Genomic DNA, 25,674 nt, shown 5'->3' on the forward strand with positions numbered 1-25,674 from the left:
GCTGCTTCACCATATTTAAGGCCTTGTGATGTTTTGTGCCTGGAAGCAATTTTACTGCAAGTTCAACTTTCATTTTTTAAAATGCTACACAAACCATAAACTGATTTGTACTAGATATACGTCACCACTGAGATAGCTTGTAGCTAGGCCAGGCTGGTATGTGTAAAAATTTTAAATACTTAAAAAATGTAATCTCAAACTATGAAATTAACTGGTAAATGTACTTCTATTTTTGGTTTTCAGACATCAATATCTATTAACTACAGAAAGTTAAAATACCATCAAAAATACAGAGAAAGAAGAAGCAACAGCAAACATACCATGTCCTCCGAACGTAGAAAAAAAATGGGAAAATTGCAATCAAAGAGAAAAAAACTGCTAGTAAGAGGACAAAGACATTTCTTAAAATTGTATGTGGACAACTTTATACTGAGCAAAAACAAGTAAACAAAAAATAAAGATTAACATCAGTTTTCAAAGGACAAAACGTCTCTCATAAAAAGAGAGACATTGCCAAAAAAGGAGAGACTTTGACCAGAAGGCAAAGGCACTACAAGGAAATCAGAGTTAAAATGTTCTGTATTACACAATACACAACGTATTAGCACCTATGAAAAAGAATAAAAGAAGAACACAAGAAATCATACAAATGGAATGTGTTGAAGGTGTAGTTTATGAGGCATTTTCTCTGAAGAGAAAGCTATTTATTTTGATTTTAAACAGAATGAAGGCACTGGACAAAACTGTATTGTCTATGAAGAATCAGAGCCAAAAGAAAAGACTTGTTAGTATGAGTAACTTTTGCAAAGTCTTTAGTGGTGTATGGATACACACGTTGAGGAAGGCTTCTTCCAAGACAACAAATTAATGCATGCAGTTGATGAATTTGGGCGATGTTATGAGATGAAGAATGGTAGTGCTCTTCTGAAAGAAGTCATGGTACCTAGAAATGTAGAGGAGGGATTGCTGAAAAGGTGCAAGGAAAGCAAATACAGGCCCCTGTGTACAAATGGAATTGTACTAGTCTTTGCAGTAATAATCTACTTAGAAATAGTACCTATTCCAGAAGTACTTAATTATATGAATCCATACTGATCCAATGTATTCATCATTTACAAGCTATGCTTTGTATGGAGCCTAAGTCAGGGAAATGACCTCCAACTACCCTTTAAAAGAGGTCTCAAAGTTAGAGTTGTTTATTTGCCATTACATTTTAAGCAAACCATTGAAACTATAGGAGTGCAGAGAAAATTGGAAGTGGGACTTGTAATTCTAGTAAATGGTGTCCCTACCATAAGTAAAAAGATATGGCAAGAGTTAGTGGATGTTACACAAGTTAAAAAGCATTTGCAATGCAATAGGTCTCGCATTAGGAAAGTTTGAGCTATTGGTCTTGTAAATGACAATTTTTTTATTTATGTGTTGGTTTTGAAAATAGCTAAATTAATAGCTTTGTCATTTACAATGCCAATAGTTATAACTTTCGCAAATGTGACACCTATAGCATTTGTAATGCAACATGTTTTGTATTTACGTGACTTAGAAGTATTGATATTACAAATAACAATGGCTTTTAAATTTTTTAAATAATTAATACTTGATTAAAAGTGATTGTAATTTATAATGGCAATAGCTTAAACAGTTCAGTGTATTTTATTGTGACGAAAATCCAAGAACAAAAGTGAAATATTAACATCTTTTTGTGACATTTGTAATAAAGCTTGAAACATTGAGAGAACATATTTGAACCAGTTGTTGTTGAATGGTTACACATATTGATGCTGTGATGGCGCGGAGTGATGTTGTGGTGGCGACGAGTGATGCTTTGGCGTTCAGTGATGCTGGGGTAGCGCATAGTGATGTTGTGGTGCCCCTGAGTGATGCTGTGGAGGCCCTGAGTGATGCTGTGGTTGCGCATAATGATGCTGTGGTGCCCCTGAGTGATGCTGTGGAGGCCCTGAGTGATGCTGTGGTTGCGCATAATGATGCTGTGGTCGCGCATAGTGATGCTGTGGTGTTCCAGAGTGATGCTGTAGTGTTCCAGAGTGATGCTGTGGTGGTGTTGAGTGATGCTGGGGTGGCGCTGAGTAAATCTGGGGTGGCGCTGAGTGACGCTGGTGTGGCACTGAGTGATGCTGGGTTGGCGCTGAGTGATGATGTGGTGGCGCTGAGTGATGCTGTAGTGGTGCTGAGTGATGCTGGGGTTGCGCTGAGTGATGCTGTGGTGGTGCTGAGTCGTGCTGTGGTGGTGCTGAGTGGTTCTGTGGTGGTGCTGAGTGGTTCTGTGGTGGTGCTGAGTGGTGCTGTGGTGGTGCTGAGTGATAATGTGGTGGTGCTGAGTGGTGCTGTGGTGGTGCTGAGTGGTGCTGCGGTGGTGCTTAGTGGTGCTGTGGTGGTGCTGAGTGGTGCTGAGGTAATGCTGAGTGATAATGTGGTGGTGCTGAGTGATAATGTGGTGGTGCTGAGTGATGCTGGGGTGGCACTGAGTGATGATGTGGTGATGCTGAGTGGTGCTGTGAGGGTGCTGAGTGATGCTGGGATGGCACTGAGTGATGTTGTGGTGGTTCTGAGTGGTGCTGTGGTGGTGCTGAGTGGTGCTGGGGTTGTGCTGAGTGATGCTGTGGTGGTGCTGAATGGTGCTGTATTGGTGCTGAGTGATGCTGTGGTGGTGCTGAGTGATGCTGTGGTGGTGCTGAGTGGTGCTGTGGTGGTGCTGAGTAATAAGGTGGTGGTGCTGAGTGGTGCTGTGGTGGTGCTGAGTGATGCTGTGGTGGTGCTGAGTGGTGCTGTGGTGGTGCTGAGTGATGCTGTGGTGGTGCTGAGTGGTACTGTGGTGGTGCTGAGTGGTGCTGTGGAGGTGCTGAGTGGTGCTGTGGTGGTGCTGAGTGATGCTGTGGTGTGCTGAGTGGTGCTGTGGTGGTGCTGAGTGATGCTGTGGTTGCGCTGAGTGATGCAGTGGTGGTGCTGAGTGGTGCTGTGGTGGTGCTGAGTGATGCTGTGGTGGTGCTCAGTGGTGCTGTGGTGGTGCTGAGTGGTGCTGTGGTGGTGCTGAGTGATGCTGTGGTGGTGCTGAGTGGTGCTGTGGTGGTGCTGAGTGATGCTGTGGTGGTGCTGAGTGGTATTGTGGTGGTGCTGAGTGGTGCTGTGGAGGTGCTGAGTGGTGCTGTGGTGGTGCTGAGTGATAATGTGGTGGTGCTGAGTGGTGCTGTGGTGGTGTTGAGTGGTGCTGTGGTGGTGCTTAGTGGTGCTGTGGTGGTGCTGAGTGATGCTGTGGTGGTGCTGAGTGGTGCTGAGGTAATGCTGAGTGAGAATGTAGTGGTGCTGAGTGATAATGTGGTGGTGCTGAGTGATGCTGGGGTGGCACTGAGTGATGATGTGGTGATGCTGAGTGGTGCTGTGAGGGTGCTGAGTGATGCTGGGGTGGCGCTGAGTGATGCTGTGGTGGTTCTGAGTGGTGCTGTGGTGGTGCTGAGTGGTTCTGGGGTTGTGCTGAGTGATGCTGTGGTGGTGATGAATGGTGCTGTATTGGTGCTGAGTGATGCTGTGGTGGTGCTGAGTGATGCTCTGGTGGTGCTGAGTGGTGCTGTGGTGGTGCTGAGTAATAAGGTGGTGGCGCTGAGTGATGCTGTGGTGGTTCTGAGTGGTGCTGTGGTGGTGCTGAGTGGTGCTGGGGTTGTGCTGAGTGATGCTGTGGTGGTGCTGAATGGTGCTGTATTGGTGCTGAGTGATGCTGTGGTGGTGCTGAGTGATGCTGTGGTGGTGCTGAGTGGTGCTGTGGTGGTGCTGAGTAATAAGGTGGCGGTGCTGAGTGATGCTGTGCTGAGTGGTGCTGTGGTTGTGCTGAGTGATGCTGTTGTGGTGCTGAGTGGTACTGTGGTGGTGCTGAGTGGTGCTGTGGAGGTGCTAAGTGGTGCTGTGGTGGTGCTGAGTGATAATGTGGTGGTGCTGAGTGGTGCTGTGGTGGTGTTGAGTGGTGCTGTGGTGGTGCTTAGTGGTGCTGTGGTGGTGCTGAGTGATGCTGTGGTGGTGCTGAGTGGTGCTGAGGTAATGCTGAGTGAGAATGTAGTGGTGCTGAGTGATAATGTGGTGGTGCTGAGTGATGCTGGGGTGGCACTGAGTGATGATGTGGTGATGCTGAGTGGTGCTGTGAGGGTGCTGAGTGATGCTGGGGTGGTGCTGAGTGATGCTGTGGTGGTTCTGAGTGGTGCTGTGGTGGTGCTGAGTGGTGCTGGGGTTGTGCTGAGTGATGCTGTGGTGGTGCTGAATGGTGCTGTATTGGTGCTGAGTGATGCTGTGGTGGTGCTGAGTGATGCTGTAGTGGTGCTGAGTGGTGCTGTGGTGGTGCTGAGTAATAAGGTGGTGGCGCTGAGTGATGCTGTGGTGGTTCTGAGTGGTGCTGTGGTGGTGCTGAGTGGTGCTGGGGTTGTGCTGAGTGATGCTGTGGTGGTGCTGAATGGTGCTGTATTGGTGCTGAGTGATGCTGTGGTGCTGCTGAGTGATGCTGTGGTGGTGCTGAGTGGTGCTGTGGTGGTGCTGAGTAATAAGGTGGTGGTGCTGAGTGATGCTGTGGTGGTGCTGAGTGATGCTGGGGTGGTGCTGAGTGATGCTGGGGTGGCTCTAAGTGATGCTGTGGTGGTGATGAGTGGTGCTGTGGTGGTGCTGAGTGATGCTGTGGTGGTTCTGAGTGGTGCTGTGGTGGTGCTGAGTGATGCTGTGGTGGTGCTGAGTGGTGCTGTGGTGGTGCTGAGTGGTGCTGTAGTGGTGCTGAGTGATACTCTGGTGGTGCTGAGTGATAATGTGGTGGTGCTGAGTGGTGCTGTGGTGGTGCTGAGTTATGCTGGGGTGGCGCTGAGTGATGTTGGGGTGGCGCTGAGTGATGCTGTGGTGGTGCTGAGTGATGCTGTGGTGGTGCTGAGTGATAATGTGGTGGTGCTGAGTGGTGCTGTGGTGGTGCTAAGTGATGCTGTGGTGGTGCTGAGTGATGCTGCGGTGGTGCTGAGTGATGCTGTGGTGGTGCTGAGTTGTCCTGTGGTGGTGCTGAGTGATAATGTGGTGGTGCTGAGTGATGCTGTGGTGGTTCTGAGTGGTGCTGTGGTGGTGCTGAGTGATGCTGTGGTGGTGTTGAGTGGTGCTGTGGTGGTGCTGAGTGATGCTGTGGTGGTGCTGAGTGGTGCTGTGGTGGTGCTGAGTGATGCTGGGGTGGCGCTGAGTGATGCTGTGGTGGTGCTGACTGGTGCTGTGGTGGTGTTGAGTGATGTTGTGGTAGTTCTGAGTAGTGCTGTGGTGGTGCTGAGTGGTGCTGTGGTGGTGCTGAGTGATGCTGTGGTGGTGCTGAGTGGTGCTGTGGTTGTGCTGAGTGATGCTGTGGTGGTACTGAGTGATGCTGTGGTGGTGCTGAGTGGTGTTGTGGTGGTGCTGAGTGATGTTGTGGTGGTGCTGAGTGGTGCTGTGGTGGTGTTGAGTGGTGCTGTGGTGGTGCTGAGTAATAATGTGGTGGTGCTGAGTGGTGCTGTGGTGGTGCTGAGTGGTGCTGTGGTGGTGCTGCAAATAATGAGCCATCTTGCTGTGCTTCCCCATTACATGCACAGAGAGACACACCTGCCATATCTTGAGAAAAGATGCATTATGGAAAGAAATCACTGCTCAGCACAGTGGTGAAGTTGATATACAGAACCCTGTGGTTCCAATTTCCAGTGGCCTCGGCCTAGCTCTTTTGATGTTGGGGCCTGTGGAGAGCGTGTGATTGGACAGCCATGGGGCGGAGTCCCCAAGCCTTTAAATATGCCGGATAACACAGACCACCACAGAGCACCACACAGGGGTCCTTAGACCAGAATTACCGAGGCGCTGTCACTAACGGAAACATGCATTTAGGAATGTATCGTCCGAAGGGAGGAACCACGGAGGAAGTTTATGGAAAGTGAACACATTCCCTTGGTCTTTCAAACGTCAACAAAAAATACAACTGATGGCATTGCTGTCAACAGGCAGTAAATGTTACTTTCGAAGTCGACCCCGTTGTGAGCGAATTCTCTTCAAATACAGATAGTAACAGGAGAAAATGATTCCCTTTCAAGAAATAAATAGACAAAAAAGACTAAATGAATCAGAAAGAGATTGCTGTGGCATTAAGTATCTGGTGGTTTGAGGCTTTGCACCAATTCTGATCAGGACAAATGCGTGCTTGCCAAAAAAAACCAGGAAGTTCAAAGGGCACCCACTCTGCCAGGTTTAGTACATAACTGTTCAGTACATGCCATATGTTAGGAATAGGATGAATAAACAAGCGCAAAAGACACGCAGGATACTTAAAAGCTGCCGCGAAATGAAATGAAAAGCGGCCACAAAATGAAATTAAAAGCGGCCGGGAAATGCTCTCGGCATTGCGGGGGCGGGGGGCGCATTCCTTTGAAGTGTGAAGCAGGGGGCGGGGGAGCAGATCCCTTTGAAGTGAAGCTCTCGGCATTGCTGTGGCGGGTCTGATGCAATGATGCGAGGCAGGCGGCTCGGAGAGCAAATGGAAAGCGTGTGCACGTGCACATGCACTCGGCGCAATCCGCCTGGTTTAGCTTTCGTGGATCCAGCTCTATAAGTCTCGACATCTGCAATGCGCAAGGGCATTGGCAGAGGTCGAGACCTAAAAAGGCTACTTCATATCTGGAACAAAATAAAAATGTAGATATTCTTCAAGTCATCACACATATGGAGGAGAACAGATCACCATCGACAGGACAGATACAAAAGGTGGATCAATCCAGATTAGGAGAAATTTATGAAGATTCCAATATCCATTCCCTACATTCTAAAGAAATGATTGGTGATGCTATTGATATGTATCAGTTGAAAGAAGCAACTGGAGTTCATTTAAGTGTGTGGAAAAAATGTTTAGAAGCTCTTTCCTTCCCACATCTTTTTCCTACTGGACTATGTGGTAGATACAATGACCGGGCTGTACAAATATCAACAGCCGAATATAGATTCTATACTTTACTTAGAGGACCCCAGATTTTGCCAATGTATTCCTTACATGTTCCATCTACTAAGTGAAAGTGACTTGTCTGGGTTGTCTCATGTTGCAAATCACAGCAGAGGAATTTGTTGAGAGTTCACAGAAAAGATTAACAACTAAAATATAACTTTATTAATCAAATGGCATGTCAATATGGGAAGAATGTTTATTGGTATCGTCGTCATGGTGAGTTGAAATGTATGTTGAAAAATTTAGAATCACCTATATGGTTTATAATACTCAGTTGTGGAGCGTATGCTTAGGATGACCTGCTTGGATTCTTTAGAGAGGCACATTCAAATATAAAATAAATCAATATGAAGGCACGAAGAGTACTCTGCTCATTTGACCCATCAAATATTTGGAGATATTTCAAACACTAATTTCAAGCAATGATGTCTTTAATTTGCATCAAAAGCAATCCTCCACTTGGCAAAGTAACTGATTTCTTTTGAAGCAAAGAATACCAAGCTAGAGGTGCTCCACATATTCACGGACTGCTTTAGGTAAAAGACGCCCGAGAGTTAGGAACATACAGTGATGACTCTATACTATCTTTTATAGAGCAGTATATGACTTGCATCTTCCCACAGTTCTATGATTCCAAACTCATAGGAGTGTGAAATACTGTTGTTGAAAATACAGATTGAAAGGAAAATGACATACAAGATGTTGTTTTGGATTCCCACGACCTGCGATTTAAGAAGACAGAGTTAACAGCTCTTGTCTGCAGTCAGACACCCTATCACATGGAAATCACCCAAAAAAATATTCAACCTAACAAGAGCAGAAGCTTCAAAGTACATCAATGACTACAATAGTGGTAATTTTGAAGACGTAGAATGTGCACATGGATCTACTGTTTGTTGCAGATAACTCAATTGCTGTTGCTTGTGACATCACTGCTTATATAGCAAAGTCAGAGAAGACAGAGATGAAGGAGATGTGGGAAGAGATTTCAGCAAAAATAGTCTTACAAATAAATTGTACAGTTTTAGTTTGTAAATGCTTTCCCACTGAGAAATAGGCTTGTGTGAATGCGCCAACAGGTTAAGCTCAGTTTGTTTATTTTCTAAATCAAGAGAACTTGTCTGGATGGGTTTAGGGCTTGCTAAGAGTTGTAATAGAGTATTGAAGTATTTTCCTGAAATACAATATCTTGCAACATTCAAACCTGAGAGTACATACATTCTGAAAACTAACATGCTAACATGCTGGAGATGACCTTGAAAGTATGTGTCTAAATGAAGTACTCAACATTATACATAGAGAAGTAATGTCAGTGAAAACACAGAAGAAGCAAACTTTGCAGTCCCTGGATGTTAAGGATATTGGGTCAGACATGACAAAGGAAATGTAATCAACCATAGAAAGTTAAGGTTCCAATCTCCGGACAAAAGAGAGTCTTTCTATTTTGCATTGTTGTAGTTGTCTAAGGCATGGCATCCTGAATCCAAGTTACTTCGACACATTCGGTCACATGCATCATTGTTGCTGTTTGCGATTTCTTAATTGCAAAAATTAAGGAATCGCAATTAAGAAATCGCAAAAGGCTATGCATTAAGAAATCACAATTTTTTTTTTCTATTTCTTAAAATTCCTTAATTGCGATTCACAATTTGCGAATCGCAAATAGGGAATCCCTTCCTATAGATTCCTATGGGCCTAGAGGCCCATAGGAATGAATGGGAAGTCATTTTCAATTTGCGATTAGCAATTTGTGAATCGTAAATTGAAAATGCAATTTCAAGGGTGCGGGGGGGGTCCAAAGGACCCCCCCTGCACGCCTGAAATATAACTTTAAGTGCATTTTTCACACACACATGCGCCAAGGGCATGTGTGTGTGTAAAATGAAACTTTCAAAAATGCACTTTTGTGCATTTTTGAAAGTTTTCGCTAATTACCATGAAGGTCAACTTCATGGTAATTTACCTCTCCCTATTTGCGAATTCGCAAATTTAAAATGTTCATGCATTGCATTTAAGAAATCTCAAATTGCGATTTCTTAAATGCAATCGCACTTTTAGAAATCGCAACAAAATTGCGAAAAACATGATGCATCCCAATTTTGTCAATTGCAGTCGCAAACAGCCGGAAATTGTGATTCGCACCGTTTGCGAATGCAATTGACAATGATGCATGTGCCCGCTTGAGTGTTATGAAAACTCACTAAATGCTGTACAAAAAAACAATTGAGTGCTCAGTGATTCCAGTCTATCTTCAAATGTTGAGAGATGAGATTCAGCAGGAAACAAAAAATTGCTGGGGAGACAGCAAGGGAGACGTCTTAGAGTAGCCAAAGTTCAGCACCTGCAAGTTAAGATCCTCTTGGCGAGCCAATCTTTCAAAATGAAACTGCAATAACTAAGAGTGAGGTGAAGAATGTAATGCAGCAAGCAAGACAGATATTACAGCAACTTGAATACAGATCAGAAACACTTTTTTGATTGAGAAAAAGAACATGGATTCCTGCATGAGAAAAAGAGAGTGTGAATATTCTACCTATAAACCAATTTTACTATACATACATAGTCAATATGGAACAGGGAAAAGCTTTTGATTAGAGTTTTCTACAGAAGACCACATATTCCTATTTGTTATGTGTTGTTACGGCACCAGCACGATTAGCTGCACATAATATTAAAGAAGTTACCCTTCATCAATTCTTAATGCTACCTGTTGAACATGACAACAAATTGGAAGATAGGAAGAATATTAAAGAAATGTAAGTTTTCAATTATTGACAAAGTCTACATGGTGTTGAATGTAATGCTTGCTTTTTTACAGTTAAGAATGCAGGAGATATTAATAACTGAATATGACATAATATTTGATGGAAAAATCTTAAGAGTGTTTGGCGACCTGCTACAACTAACAACAGTCATAGGACAACCAGTTTTACATACACTACTACATAATGAACCAAGGAATTTACTTTTCAGTTTTGGAAATGGAAATATTTATCAAAACTTTCAATTCAAAGTGTTAGGAAAAAATATGCATCAATCATCAGTTGTGGAATACAGAGATATGCTCAAGGACATGAGAGTAGGCGTTCTCACGAAAAAAGGGAAAAGTGCATTAGAAAGCCATATTTTGAAAAATCTATTTCCTTCTATTGTTACAGCTGCTCAACTGAGATATAATTTCATTAAGGAAGACAATGATATTGTTTGTTTGATGTCAACCCTTCAAGAGTGTTCTAAATTCAATGAAGAATTACTACAACTGGAAAAAGAAGACATTATATAGATTACAGCAAATGATAAAATAGGGCACCAAGGAGTTATAGTACTACTGACAGAAAATCTACAATCAAAATTGGACACTTTAGATAAGTCTGTTTCCCAAACAGCAGAATCAGAGAAATGTTACATGTAAAATGTATCATGTAATCTTATGTCGGAATGTAAATGTTGAAGAAGGGCTAGTAAATGATGCAATGGGTAAAGTTATATAATGTATTGATTACCCCAACATAAATTAGGTTGTATACTTAGCCATAAAATTTGATGAAGGTGATGAAGTTAAGCCATTTGGTAGTTGTGTTGTAAGTTTTTTACTCATGTAAAGTTTGTGCATCTAGCGAAAGCAGTTCCCACTGTCTCTAAAGTATAATGTAACTATCTCCAAATCACAAGGTTTAATTGTAGATGCAGTTTTTATTAATATTAAGTGTTCTGTACTCAAAGAAGGAATGCCATATGTAGAATTGATGCAAATTAGAACATTGTCCGGTTTGCATTTGAATGACTTTGATTTGTAAAATATTAGTGCTGATGCTACCTGTGTGACTGGGTACAATTGGTTAAGAAGTTTATTTGCTCCTTATTTATACCAGTCCCCTATTTCTGAGAAACAAATAAACTGTCCAAAGTAAAACATAACAAAACAGAACAGACTATAGATGATGAACAAATGGCAGTACAGAAGGAAAATTCTAAAGATTTAATGAAGAGGAGACTATTAAATGATGCAGAAATTGTAGGTTTCCAAATTGATAACACTACAGGGGCCAACTGCTATGCAAATATTGTTGGAAATTTACTATTCTATTTGTCATATTTTGTTACTGAAATTGAACAAAAAAGAGCTAAGAACATTTCTAAAGCACACTATGGTTTAATGCAACGTTTACAGAGTGACATAAGTATAATACATTCTCTTTCAGAACTGTAACATTTTATAGACATGTTTGCTGGATCAGTAGTATTTGCTCTCAATATTCCAAAATGCACAATAATTTGCTATGGTGATGCTAGGTGAATATTGCGATTAAGATACAAATGGAAGCATAATTGTGAAAATTGTAAATTCACCTCCACTAATGTAATCAATTCAGACCGATTCCTATACTTGACATTACCAGATTGTAAAACTTTGCCATTTCAGCAATAGACCAAGAATATCAACCAAAATATGACCTGTCCAAATGGGAGATCAGACCTTATGTTTACCTTGTTTCTATAAAGAACAGGAAAATACATTATAATAATTTTACAACAATGCAGAGCAGATGGTTCAAAACTAGATGCTTGAAATAAAAAACTTTGTAGCTCAACAAATATCAATTTCAGGAAGGGCTTTTAACATTGTGGCAATAGGTTTTCATAAACGAGTAAATACAATGTCTGGACATTATACACTCTATTTAGGATCTCAATCTATATGGACTGAATGCAATTGTACCAGTTCCACGCACCTAAATTACAGGTACTGTGGGAACGAAGAGAGTCCCATTCACACACCCTGTACCTTGACTCTCTGTGCCGGAGGAAGGTAGGAAGGAAAAGAAAACCAGGATGACAGTGAACACACAAGTCTGCTTCACTCGGGACTGCACGAACACTTCAGGCACACCAATGAACCCCAAAAGACACGCCCCTTATGATAGGGACCAGTGAACAACTTAGACACGCAAGGGCTTATTAAATAAACTCGCAGATATCCGAAGAAGATTGGGTTAAGTATCTGCAGCATCATTTTAACAAAAACACAGACAAAATTACCCAAGGCACTACTGCCATCAATTACGACCTCGAATCACGGGAGAACTTAGGAGAAGAAAACCTCATGCTACTTACAATTAAACAGATCAAAAATCAAATCCCTAAGGGCAAGAAAGAGGGTGCCCCCTGGCCCTAACGGAATTCCTCCTAGTCAATATGACCCAGATTACTGGGCCGAACAACTTCGTCCCCTCTTTGAAAACATCTTGGACGGGGGGAGAATCCCAAACTCCTGAAAAAGATCTATTATTTCTCCCATTTTCAAAAAACGCAGTAAAAGCCAAGCAAAGAGTTACAGGCTAATAGCCCTAATTGACATAGACACAAAATATTTCGCAGGTCTATTACTGGAAGAACTCAGAGAATGTGCATCAACGAGAGGATACATTCCTATTAACCAACCAGGCTTTCAAAGAAGTACCGAGACAACAACTAATATTCTTGCTCTTTCTTTATTAACTGACGCCTCAGCAAAAATCAAAAAGCCACTATTTGTCTGTTTTATTGACCTAAGGTCTGCTTTTGACGGTATCGAAAGGGGCAAACTTTGGTCTAAGCTGTCAGACTGGAAAATCGCCACACAACTTCTAAACCAACTAGTTGCGCTTCATTCAGACACATAGGTACAAATTAAACTAGGAACTGTCCTGTTGAGGTAAATAACAACCACCAAGGGGCTGAAGCAGGGATGCGTTCTTGCCCCGACAGTGTTCAACCTCTTCCTGTCTGATCTGTCAGCAGAGCTTGACAACTGCGTCCACCATGCCCCAAATCTAGATGGCTTAACAATATCAAACCTGCTGATTGCCTACGATTTAATACTGATCAGTCGAACCCCAGTTGGCCTCCAGCACCTTATAAATACTACAAGCAAATTTTCAGACAGAAATGGGCAAATGATAACCCTGTAGAATTCAAAAGTGATGATCATAAATTGAAGGAAACAAGGGCATCGTCGTTGGGAACTTCAGGGCAAACTGTTGGAGGTGCTCGATGAATACAAGTACCTGGGTATCACTTTTGACAGCAAGGGTTCATTTGAACAACACAAACCGACTATTAGAACAAGAGGGACTGCACTGGCAGTAGCACTAAAAAGAATTAAGCACAAAATAACAGGCTCAATCTATCGCCCCTTCTAGAAGTCTTTCGAGCAAAATAAAAAAAATTGTTGGCAATGTACTATTCTATTTGTCATATTTTGTTACTGAAATTGAACAAAAAAGAGATAAGAACATTTTTGACCCCTTCCATGCTCATGACGAGCTGAGCTCGTCATGACCACCCCCGTTTTCGTTGCTGTCCAGCACAGGAGGGGAAAGTAGCAAACAGCAATGTGGTTAAAGAACACTATGGTTTGATGCAACATTTACAGAGTGACATAAGTAGAATACATTCTCTTTCAGAATTGTAACATTTTATAGACATGTTCCCTGGATCAGTAGTATTTGTTCTCAATATTCACAAAATGCACAAGAATTTGCTATGGTGATGCTAGGTGAACATATTGCGATTAAGTTACAAATGGAAGCATAATTGCGAAAATTGTAAATTCATCTCCACTAATGTAATCAATTGAGACTGATTTCTATACTTGATATTACGAGATTGTAAAACTATGCCATTTCAGCAAGTGACCAAAAATGCCAACGAAAATATGACCTGCCCAAATGGGAGATCAGACCTTATGTTTACCTTGTTTCTATAAAGAACAGGAAAATACATTATAATAATGTTACAGCAATGCAGGTCAGATGGTTCAAAACTAGATACTTGAAATAACAAACTTTGTAGCTCAACAAATATCAATTTCAGGAAGGACTTTTAACATTGTGGCAATAATTTTTCATGAAACAGTAAATACAATGTATGTACATTATACACTCTATTTAGGATCTCAATCTATATGGACTGAATGCAATTGTACCAGTCCCACACACCTGAATTATAGGTACTGCGGGAACGAAGAGAGTTCCATTCACACACCCTGTACCTTGACTCTCTGTGCCGGAGGAAGGTAGGAAGGAAAAGAAAACAAGGATGGCAGTGAACACACAAGTCTGCTTCTCTCGGGACTGCACGAATACTTCAGGCACAGGAATGAACCCTAAAAAACACGCCCCGTATGATAGGGACCAGTGAACAACTTAGACAATGCAAGGGCTTATTAAATAAACTCTCAGATATCCGAAGAAGATTGGGTTAAGTATCTGCAGCATCATTAAAAAAAAAATACAGACAAAATTACCCAAGGCACTACTGCCATCAATTACGACCTCGAATCACGGGAGAACTTAGGCGAAGAAAACCTTATGCTACTTACAATTAAACAGATCAAAAATTGAATCTCTAAGGGCAAGGAAGAGGGTGCCCCTGGCCCTAACGGAATTCCTCCTAGACTATATAAACAAGACCCAGATTACTGGGCCAAACAACTTCGTCCCCTCTTTAATAACATCCTGGACGGGGGGAGAATCCCAAACTCCTGGAAAGGATCTATTATTTCTCCCATTTTCAAAAAAGGCAGCAAAAGCCAAGCAAAGAATTACAGGCTAATAGTCCTAATTGACATAGACGCAAAATATTTTGCAGGTCTATTACTGGAAGAACTCACAGAATGGGCATCAACACATAACAATACAAGATGTTCAATTTCCCCTCCTGTTCCCCTTTTTTATGTAGTTTTACTTTTCGTTTTTGCTTTCCTTCCTAGTTACTGTGTACTTACTGTTAGTCAGTTTATTATCCTATGTTGAATAACTGTTCACATTCTGAGTTATAACTTGGAATGTTAGAGGATTAAATCATCGTATAAAAAACAAGGAGTTCTGTCACATCTGGCAAAATAAAAACTAGATTTAGTACTTATCCAAGAGGCTCTTCCTACAGATTCAGAAGCACCGAAGTTGAAACGATCCTGGGTTGGTAAGGTCCTTGTTTCTCACATACAAAATAGGAAGAATGGAGTTGTTATTCTTTGCAGTAAGCATATTTATATTTCTATTCTTTCACAAGCAATGGATTAGTGTGGTAGATGGATTAGTGTAGTAGATTGCTGCAAAACTATCTATTAATAAAATACACATTACTGTTTTTAATGTCTGTGCTCCAACCTAAAAATATTTTTTGTTCTGGTCTCTTCTAGAGACAACATATATTCAGTTTACTGATGAATATTTTCTTTTAGGTGGACATTTCAAACAGGTATGTAACCCATTTATTAATAGACAATTCACTGTTATATTTACTTCACATAAAATGCACAAATAGTTTTGTTCTTGTCTATCTCATAGATCTTTGGTCGACAATTGGAGAGGAGCTCACTCATCTGTTCGAGATTACCTATTTTTCTCTCCTTCACACAGCTCATTTACAAGATTACATCACATATTTGTAAGTAAATCTCTGTCTCCTGACCTTATCAAAACAGAGATTACACCCATCTTACTCTCAGACCATGCACCAATTATAGCTGATTTTGACTTATCCCCCCACAACCACCTCCCACTCGATGGAAGTTTAATAATTCTTGTCTCTCAGATGCACAATTTGCTTTCTCATGTACAACCCTTCATCAACAGGTTTTTCTCCAGACATTAAAACCCTCCTGTTGACCAGCAACAACTTTGAGATTCCATAAAGGCTACTGCAAGGGGCTTCATCATGGCTTATGTTGCAAAGAGAAAGAAGACTTTCCTTACCCAATATATCACTTTGCTACCTGATAAAATTAATTCTAACATAAATACTACTCTTCACATTCTAAGGAATTTCAGCATAACGTAATTGCTACCAAGATGCCTTTAAAATAGATATCCTCTGATAATGCCTCTAATTATTTGCAAAAATGCATTTCCAGGTATTACAGGCCATAATAAAACAAGGAAATGTAATGCTATCTTAAAAGATCATCACACAATGAATTCTTTACAGTCTTCCACAGGTACATCAATCTATCAAGATAAAGACATCCTTGAGGAATTTGTAAAATTCAGCAAATCACTTTACACCCCTGAAATTTTCCCAAGTGAACCTGATATTGATTCACGTTGTCCTCAATTCTCAAACTCTCTAATCCTAACTTGGACTTCTTTGGTTTAGACTGGGATATTTCTCGTTTAGAAACTAGAAAAGCTTTATCTTCACTTAAAACAGGGAAAATGTCCCACCCTGATGGCTTATCTGTTGAATTTTACTTTAATTTTCCTCTCTTTTACCCCAAACATTGTTTTACTTTTTCTCAGCCCTTTCTACCCCACATGCTTCCAAAGGGAATTTCGTAGAATCTATAATTTATTTCATCTCTAAATGTAGTAAAAATCCCACCCTATAATTTTTTTATACCTATCTTCTCTGTCAATGTTGACTATAACATTTTTGCTAAACTCCTTGATTTGCGTATTGAGTCTTACCTTAGTTAATTGGACCGGAACAAGTAAGCTTCATCAAAGGTCATATGAGCTTGGATAATCCCAGATTATTTTTTGACATTTTAAGCAAAGTACCAAACTCAGACCATCCTCTTGCAGCCATTACTATTTACACAGAAAATAAATGTGAACTTAACTTGGTTTGTAGGTTTGAAGCCTCACAATGGCATGGTTTTAGCCCACATAGCATTTCTTAAATTTCTATTCTCTATAATTCCCAGATGGCTTCATTATTGGTCATCCAGACAATACTTCTCTCTTCAAGGTTACCCCTTATCTCTATTGCTATTCATTCTTTCTTTAGATTCCTCTGATACTAAAATTAAACTAAGTACATCAGTCTTTGTTTTCATTTGACATCCGACAATTAAAAACTATGGCTTAGGCTGATTATATTCTTCTTTTTATTTCTGCTTCACTTCTAGCCCCTTCTCATGATAGTCTCACTTTCTCTCAGGTTTCCTGCTCTTAAAATAAATTTCAATAAAACTGAAATCCTTCCTTTAAATAAATTCTGTACCAAACACTTTTTCTCCTCCTTTTGTTTCATTTGGATTCTAACTAAAATTAAATATCTAGGAATGTGGTTCTCTATTTCTATTACTACCGCTGTCTCTCTAAATCTTTAAAGATCTTCTGCTCCCAATTAAATACTTTTCATCCTCTTAGTTACCTCATTTTTTTCTTGGTTGGGTCACACAAAAATGACAAAATGAAAATGAGCCTTTTGTTGCACTCATAGAGTAAATAATTGAACTGAGATGCAGGTGCGTGAGAGTAACGTATGTTGTGTAAATTGGGCGGATAGTACACTGTTGTACAGGGTGACACACCTTTATCACATGTCATAGTACCACTCAAATGAGGTGACTGTCTATATTGAGCTTATGGGAACATAAGACATTTATGTCAAAAATGCATTTTGCATAATTAACCTCTCCTCTCTCCATAATTAGTTGGCGACTACAAAGAACATCACCCCCTCCCTGACCAGTTTACCAGTATCCCATAAGATTTAGGGTAAGGAGTAGTTGTTTAACATTGACTTTCATATTACTCAATGGGTTGTCATAAAATATGAAATTATAGTAAAACTGTGGATGTATTGGTTGCATGTGGAAGCACAGTTGCTTCTCACTCAACATGTGTGCTATTTCACAATGTTGTGCAGTGACAATCACTTGCTTTCTGACATTTGGGGTTAATTACTCACCTTAGAAAGCTATCCGTTTAAAGGAATATATTACATCTCTCCTTCTCTTTTTATAAAATTAGAAAGAGAAGAATACTTTGCATATTTTCCTTTTTCAATGTGTCTTACATGAATCTGTTGTTCAAAATCTCTTTCTAATAGGTTGACCTAACAAGTCTTTTAAAAGACTCAGGCAAGAGTCACTTGGGTGTTTTATACTTATTATGGTAATGTAGGTGCATTACTAGATAGGATAGATCTAACCTATTGTCTAAATGTAGGTATACTAGAACCCTGCTGACTAGCCCAGACCAGATAGCTTAGTTACTGTGGGCATAAACATGTTGGTATTAAAAGACGGGTTTTAGCCACTGTTCTTTGTTTACCCGCCTGATACAGTGTTTTCAGACATGCCTAGAGTCCTCACAAAAATCGTGATAACTGAGGAACTCTAAGGACATTTTAGATTGTCAGGATCCTGCTTTGCCAGTACCTTGATTTAAGAACTCCCTCTTACCCCCAAGTCATTGAGGAGGTTGAGTACGTCCTGGTGGTACCATCTTACCAGGGTGGGTAGAGGATGCCGATGATGAAGCATGACACTAATATGTGTGTGAGGCATTGTTTTCTATAAAGGATGGCTTTCAACTCAGTCCAAATCCTGTTATGTAAAATTGTGGGCAAGTGCTGAGCACTTTCCTAAACAGTAGGAAACTGTCTCCCTTGTGACTCTTTGGTATATCTTGTGTATAGTAAGTCCCAGTACCCTCATGTAATATATTAGTTTTTTGTTGAGTGGGTGTACGGGAGCATGTCCTCTACTGCTCTGTCTTGTGATAATAGGGGTCGACTGGATAACATTAAAATGATGATTTATCCCATAATTCTTCATACTTTAGACATGATTCCCAATTGCATGCTCCAGTTTCATTTTAAGAAATCTGACTCTCTATTATCAAAAATGTTGATTGAACAATAATAACCCCTGCATCTTTTTTATCACAATTGAGATGCTTTAGAAATAAAGGGGGTGCCAATTCTCCTAGCTTTGAGTAATATTGTAAGGCTTTTAATCTTTGGGAAGCTGCCTTTTGGTTATTAAAATCACAACTCTCTTCTTCATCGCTTTGGTTAACATTAGAAACATATCTCATTGTTCTCTTTCCAAGGATTTCTTTCTTATTCTTCTACTCTACCCCAGTATTTAAACATATTTCCTGTTTATTGTCTCCCCCTCCTTCTACCCATATATTCACCTACAAAAGCTTTCTTCTTGTGTCCCTATAGTCTAATAACCTTATTAAATCAACCTATGTTTTGGAGAGCATAAAGGAATAAAGTCATTATTATGACTTCCAATGTCCTTCCTCTTTCCATCTCAGATTTTCCCTCCTCATAAACATTGTATTGGATATTTGAATTACTTTACCTGATAATGCTTATACCACTTCAACAGATCCTCCACTACTTCATATTGTATCTACATTTCCAAAACCATTGCTTATGTATACATCACATCTGCACTTATCACGCATTTGCACATCACACACCATGTCCCAGAAGAAGGTGCCCAAATTCACTGACAATGAGTTGAACCACATTTATTTTGAAACCTGGTCCAACAGATACCATTAGCCACCACAAATAAAATGTGGGCAAGGATAGTCAACAAGGTCAATGCAATAGGTACCATTCCCGCACTCCTAGAAGGAGATCAGGAAGAGGTGGAATGCCCTCAAGAGTAAGGTGAAAGAGAGGAACAACAAAAACATTAAGCACGCTCAGATGATTGGCGGTGTACCTCCTATTCCACTGTGAACATTTGCTGAATGGGAAGAGAAGGTGCTTGCCACACTCCATCCAGAGAGTCTCACAGGAATAGCCGGGGGAGCGGAGGCTAGTAAGTACCAACAGATGTCTACCATTACACTGCTATGTACTGTCTTGCACAACTACAAAGTGACACCTCCTAGGCCCCAATGCATTCATGTGCACAACACTCTCTCCAACATTTACTCCCTCTGATTCACCCCAAAGGTAGCTAGCAATATTTTCAGGTGGGCATGTGTACAGGCAGCCATCACTACAACTCCCACCAGGCATCCTAGTCCCAAAGCTAAGCAGGATGTAACACTCCACCCCACACCCACAACCATGCGTCAGCCATTGCATTGCTCACTTCAAACTCTCAGGTAGGTGGCCATCTTAACAATGAGTGGTGTTGGTGGGTGGGAAGCCTGCACTACAACTTCCACCAGGCCCCCTTGTCCCACAGCTCAGCAGGATGGAGCACTCCTCCACCCACAACCATGTGACAGACATTGTATTGCTCTATTCAAACTTACAGGTAGGTAGCCATCTTAACAGGGAGGGGTGTTTGTGGGTGGGAAGCCTGCACTACAACTCCCACCAGAACCCCTTGTCCCACAGTTCAGCATAATGGAGCACTCCCCCGCCCATAACAATGTGACAGACATTGCATTGCTCAATTCAAACTTACAGGTAGGAAGCCATCTTAACAGGAAGGGGTGTTTGTGGGTGGGAAGCCTGCACTACAACTCCGGCCAGGCCCCCTTGTCCCACAGCTGAGCAGGATGGAACACTCCCCACACCCACAACCATGCAGCAGCTATTTCATTGCTCTCTTCAAACAAACCCAAAGGTGGGTAGCCATCTTGACAGAGAGGGGTGTTTGTGGGTGGGAAGCCAGCACTACAAATCCCACCAGGCCCCCTTGTCCCAAAGCTCAGCAGGAAGGAGCACTCCCCACACCCAGAAATATGTGGCAGCCATTGCATCTCCCTCATGAAACTAACAGGTAGGTAGCCATCTTAACAGGGAGGGGGGTTTACTCACATCAAACCCATAGGTAGGTAGCCATCTGGAGGTTTGTGATTGGGAAGCCTGCATTACAACTCCCAACAGGCCCCCTTGTCCCACAGCTCAGCAGGATGGAGCGCTCCCCACACCCACAATCATGTGGCATCTGTTGCATTGCTCTCTTCAAACCCACAGGTAGGTAGCCATCTTAACAGGGAGGGGTGTTTGTGGGTGGGTCACACCAGGCCTCCTTGTCCCAAAGCTCAGAAGGATGGAGCAGTCCCCACACCTAGAACCATGTGCCAACCATTGCATTTCCTTAATCAAACCTAACAGGTAGGTAGCAATCTTAACAGGGAGGGGGATTTGCTCACATCAAACTTACAGTTCGATAGCTATCTTAACAGGGAAGGGTGTTTGTGGGAAGCCTGCAATACAATTCCCACCCGCCCCCCTTGTCCCACAACTCAGCAGGATGGAGCACTCCCCACACCCATAACCATGTGGCAGCTATTGCATTGCTCTCTTTAAACCCACAGGTAGGTAGCCATCTTAACAGGGAGGTTTGTTTGTGGGTGGGAAGCCAGCATTACAAGTCACACCAGGCTCCCTTGTCCCACAGCTCAGCAGGAGGGAGCACTCCCCACACCCAGAACCATATGGCAGTCATTGTATTTTCCTCATCAAACTAACAGGTAGGTAGCCATCTTAACGGGGGGATTTGCTCACATGAAACTTACAGGTAGGTAGCCATCTTAACAGGGAGGGGTATTTGTGGGTAGGAAGCCTGCACTACAACTCCCACCAGGCCACCTTGTCCCACAGCTGAGCAGGATGGGACACCCAACACTCCCAGAACCATGAGGCAGCAATTCACTTCAACTGTGTCACAGAACAGGTAGTTAGACAGTGCATGCACCCTGCCATTCCTCTCAGAAAGCTTGGAGCCATATGACCACACCAGCCCTCACAAGTCATCCAACTTGGCATAGATCCAATAGCCACTTCCAGTGTGCAGACAGCAAAGTGTATGTAACTGTCACAGTAATTAAAGTTTGACTCACCACATCAGATGTTGAAGACATTCAGGCCACAATCATGAACAGCACTGAATGCTATGTGTAAGTGCCATGGTGGCAGAACATCAAGGCCCATGTGAACACAAAATATGCGTTGTCAGTCGGTAAAATAAAGTAATGAACATTATATGACAGAGGTATGGATAAGATTACAAAGGCTAGTTCTTGCTCAGATGAAACATCTTCCATGCAGAGCAAACCAAAAAGACACATCAGATAAAGTTGATGTGCCAAAAGTCATTAGATGACGACATATCCTTCAATCACACAATCTGTACATGGAACATGGTATCTATTTACATGTCACACCATGGACAAGTAATGTATGTACCTCCACATCAAGTGATGATGCTCAGTACTGTGCAGCCATACAAAGTGATATCAATGTAAACTATGTGGTGCATAACATGTAACATCCAAACGTCTAACACCAAGCTTCAATGACCATTTCACATTTGTCCAACAGGAGATCAACAACTGACTGCTGCAGAAGACAACACCGACCTGCAGAGCCACTCCCCCCCCCCCTGAAATGGACTCCTGGGTGCAGACTCCCAGGCCCCACCACCACAATCTCAGCAACAACAACCCTGCTGACCCCTGCTGCAATGACCTGTGCGGCCTCAACCACCACCAGTGCTGCCTGCAACATTCTCCCTGCCTCAGTGGATACCAACACCATCACACAATCTGAGGAGGGTAGGGAGAGTCTGTGGGTGTGTTGAGTGGCAACACCACAGGTCCAGGATAGCAGGGCAGGTGGAAGGGCAACTGGGGGACAAAATAGACAGGACACTGGGGCTGAAACCCTGGCCCACATCGCCAGAGTCCTTGGAGCATACGAACACACCCAGGGACACATGGGCCAGGTTCTGGAAGAAGTATGTGACCTCTGCCTGCTGCTGGGTTCCATGGACATGTGTATGGGCTAAATGTTGGATCTCATGGGCCAGCTTGTGGGTGTTCTGAGGGACAGTCATGCGGCCCAAAGAACAGCTCAACCCCACAACATTGGCCCACAGGATGATACTCATACCACATCAGCTGCAGCCACAGAGAGGGGTGAGCTGCAACAGGATGACTCCTCAGACTCCGCTGAGCCTGCAATAGAGGGCCCCCTGGAAAACACGAAAGGGGCCGTCCAAGAAACACCACAGGAGGATCATATGGCAAAGCACCAGCCAAACGCAAGTCAAAGAGCCAGTCATGATGGCACCTCTCTTCATCTTGACATTGACGACTATCCTTACCCACACTGCCATGTTGATGGCAGGTGTCTGTTGGACTGTGTCACTACATCTATGTTGTGACTACTCTATTGTCTCGTTTACCATCACTGACAACTCATTGATTCACTTTGCACCATTTTTGTAAACATCACTTGTTTGTCACAAACACTCTTTGTAAATAAACACTTTTTACACACCTATGTTTTTGTGTCAGCTCCATGTTTATGTACAATGTTGACCCTGATTCCAATGTACCAGAAGCTCTGATTGAATCGTGGCATTGAGAGGCTGAGCTAGAAAGCCACAAGGGAACGACATTTACTTGTCAGGTGATGACATCACAGCAAGTACACAACACTAGTCATCAAGGTACACAACCCAGCACACATCACAATGAGAAACAATATCAACATAGACATCATTTGGCTGGTCATGACTACACTGTGCCACAAACATCAGCAATCAGCACAGAGCCAACAACAGGAAGCAGTCAAAAACTCCTTTAGGCCTTTTCTCTACCATCAAAGACAGCAGACAATGGCACTGTTGTACAATGTCACTCACACTCAAGGGAAGTAGCGGTTGTTGAGCTGTTGACACAGGTCGACACCTTCCTCCTCTCCACTATCCTTGTCACTGGACATGTGTGGGTTTGCAGGCAGGGGCATCTGCTGCTCATCATCGTCCAGGAACAGGGGGATCTCTTTGCGCAAGGACAGTTTGTGGAGCACGCAGCATGCAACTACGATCTGACACACCTTTTGGGGAGAGTAGAATAGTGCACCTCCACTGATGTCCAGACACCGGAATATAGACTTCAGAAGACCAAAAGTAGCTCCACCAAACAACGTGCCCTCGCATGGGTCTCATTGTAGCGGAATTCAACCGGGGTCCTGGGATTCCTCAGTGGCCTCAGCAACCAATGCAGGTTGGGATATGCAGAGTCACCTAGGTGTGAGATACACCGAGCAATTTTGTAATATAACTGTGGCGGAGGATAGACTGTCACACATACAGCACGCACCTTGACTCTACATACTCACCCACAATCCACTGCTCCGGATGCAGATTTGCATCAGCTGTGGTATGATGATGTTACGCAGTATGTAGGAGTCATGTGCTGAAATTTGGCACAGTCATGGGAAATTATCATATCCGCTTGGCATACAACATGCACATTAATGGAATGGAAGTGCTTCCTGTTCCTGTATGTGTGCTGACATACCTGTGGTGGGACCAGTTCAACATGTGTGCAGTCAATGGCACCAACAACATTAGGGATGTGAGCAAGGTCATAGAAATCACCCTTCACAGGTGCCAATTCATGTCTCCTGGGAAAAGGAATGTAACTGTCCTTGTAGGTCATCTTAGCGGACAGGACATCACGTAGCACCATGCTGAACATTGGTTGGGACATCCCACCTGCTCCAGCCACTGTGTACTGGAACGAACCAGTTGCAAAGAAATTGAGGGCCGCCTTAACCTTAACTGTTTGTGTCAAAGCAATCGGATAAGTTCAGTGAGGCCTCAGATGGGGCTCCAACAGACCACATAGGTCTTGAAGGGTAGGTCAATCCAAAAAGAATTTACATATGATGTCCTCATCCTCCATGTCCGCAAGCAATGTGAATGGACGATTCACATTTGATTGCCTCCTAGATAAGATGAAAGGGGACACAGGTCAATTCAATTCCTTTATGAGATGCGTCCAACATCTTACGTTTTCACTGACACAGCGCCAACAAGACTGGCCTGAAACTATAGCTCGTAGAACAAGTCACATGCATAGACACCTTGATCTAAAGTACTTGTACACATGTTCAGTATGTACGTAGTGAGTACCCCCAAAACAGATTCAGACTAAGTGAATGCCAAATGTTACATTCTAACAATTTGTGTCACCAGCCCTAAGAGTAGTTGACACAGCACATGTCTGAAACAGCAACACTGCTGGCTTCTATGTAGCTGCTGTACCTGCCACACCTTCTTGCATGATTAGGACAGGGCACACACTAACAACACAATGAGCACAGTGTATGCATAAAGATCAAGTATAAATATGAGTTCAGCAATCTACACACTGAAGTAGGCACATTATGTAGTCAGTCCATGTTACTGTGGGAGGCTTAACCATCTCACATATTGACATGTTTACATGTTTGAGAGTGCATCACACAACAGATCTGTGAACATGCACAACAACATCATAAGTCACATGGGAGAGAGTACATGCCAATGCATGTAATCCTGTGCACTGACATTGCATGTGTAGTCATCAGTGAGTTAAATGTCACACTAGCATTGAATTTAAACATCTGGTGGCATGATTCATAGTAAGTGTCTACTGTTCAATGCTGAGAACAGCCCATTGCCATTGCTGCAGCAAGATGTGTCAATAGGTGCCGTAAGCATGCACAACCACAGCAATCACGGTCATTGTAACTAATTTAAGATGCCAATTCGCGGAAGCGACCGCTTGGCCCCTGCGGTCTGACACCGCCAATGCCCACGCCCCTTCAGCCAATGTGAACCACAATCGCTGTAGTTGAACACACATTTGAACCCTGTGGTATGGTGCTCTGCCACCAAAAGCACGGTCATTATCACCAATTTAAAGATGCCAATTTACGGTAGCGACCACCTGGCCCCTGAGGTATGACACAGTCAATGCCCATGCCCATACAGCCAATGTGAAACACAATCATGGTAGTGAAACACACATTAAAATCCCACAGTAGGCATGCTCTGCCACCGCAATCATAGTCATTGTCACCAATTTGAAGAGGCCAATTTGTGGTAGCGACCGTCTGGCCCCTGCAGTGTTACCCCGCCAATGCCCATGCCCCTTCAACCAATGTGAACTGCAATCGCGGTAGTGAAACACACATTTCAATCCCATGGTAGG

Source organism: Lissotriton helveticus, chromosome 6 (assembly GCF_964261635.1).
Source record: "Lissotriton helveticus chromosome 6, aLisHel1.1, whole genome shotgun sequence".
Taxonomy (NCBI): domain Eukaryota; kingdom Metazoa; phylum Chordata; class Amphibia; order Caudata; family Salamandridae; genus Lissotriton; species Lissotriton helveticus.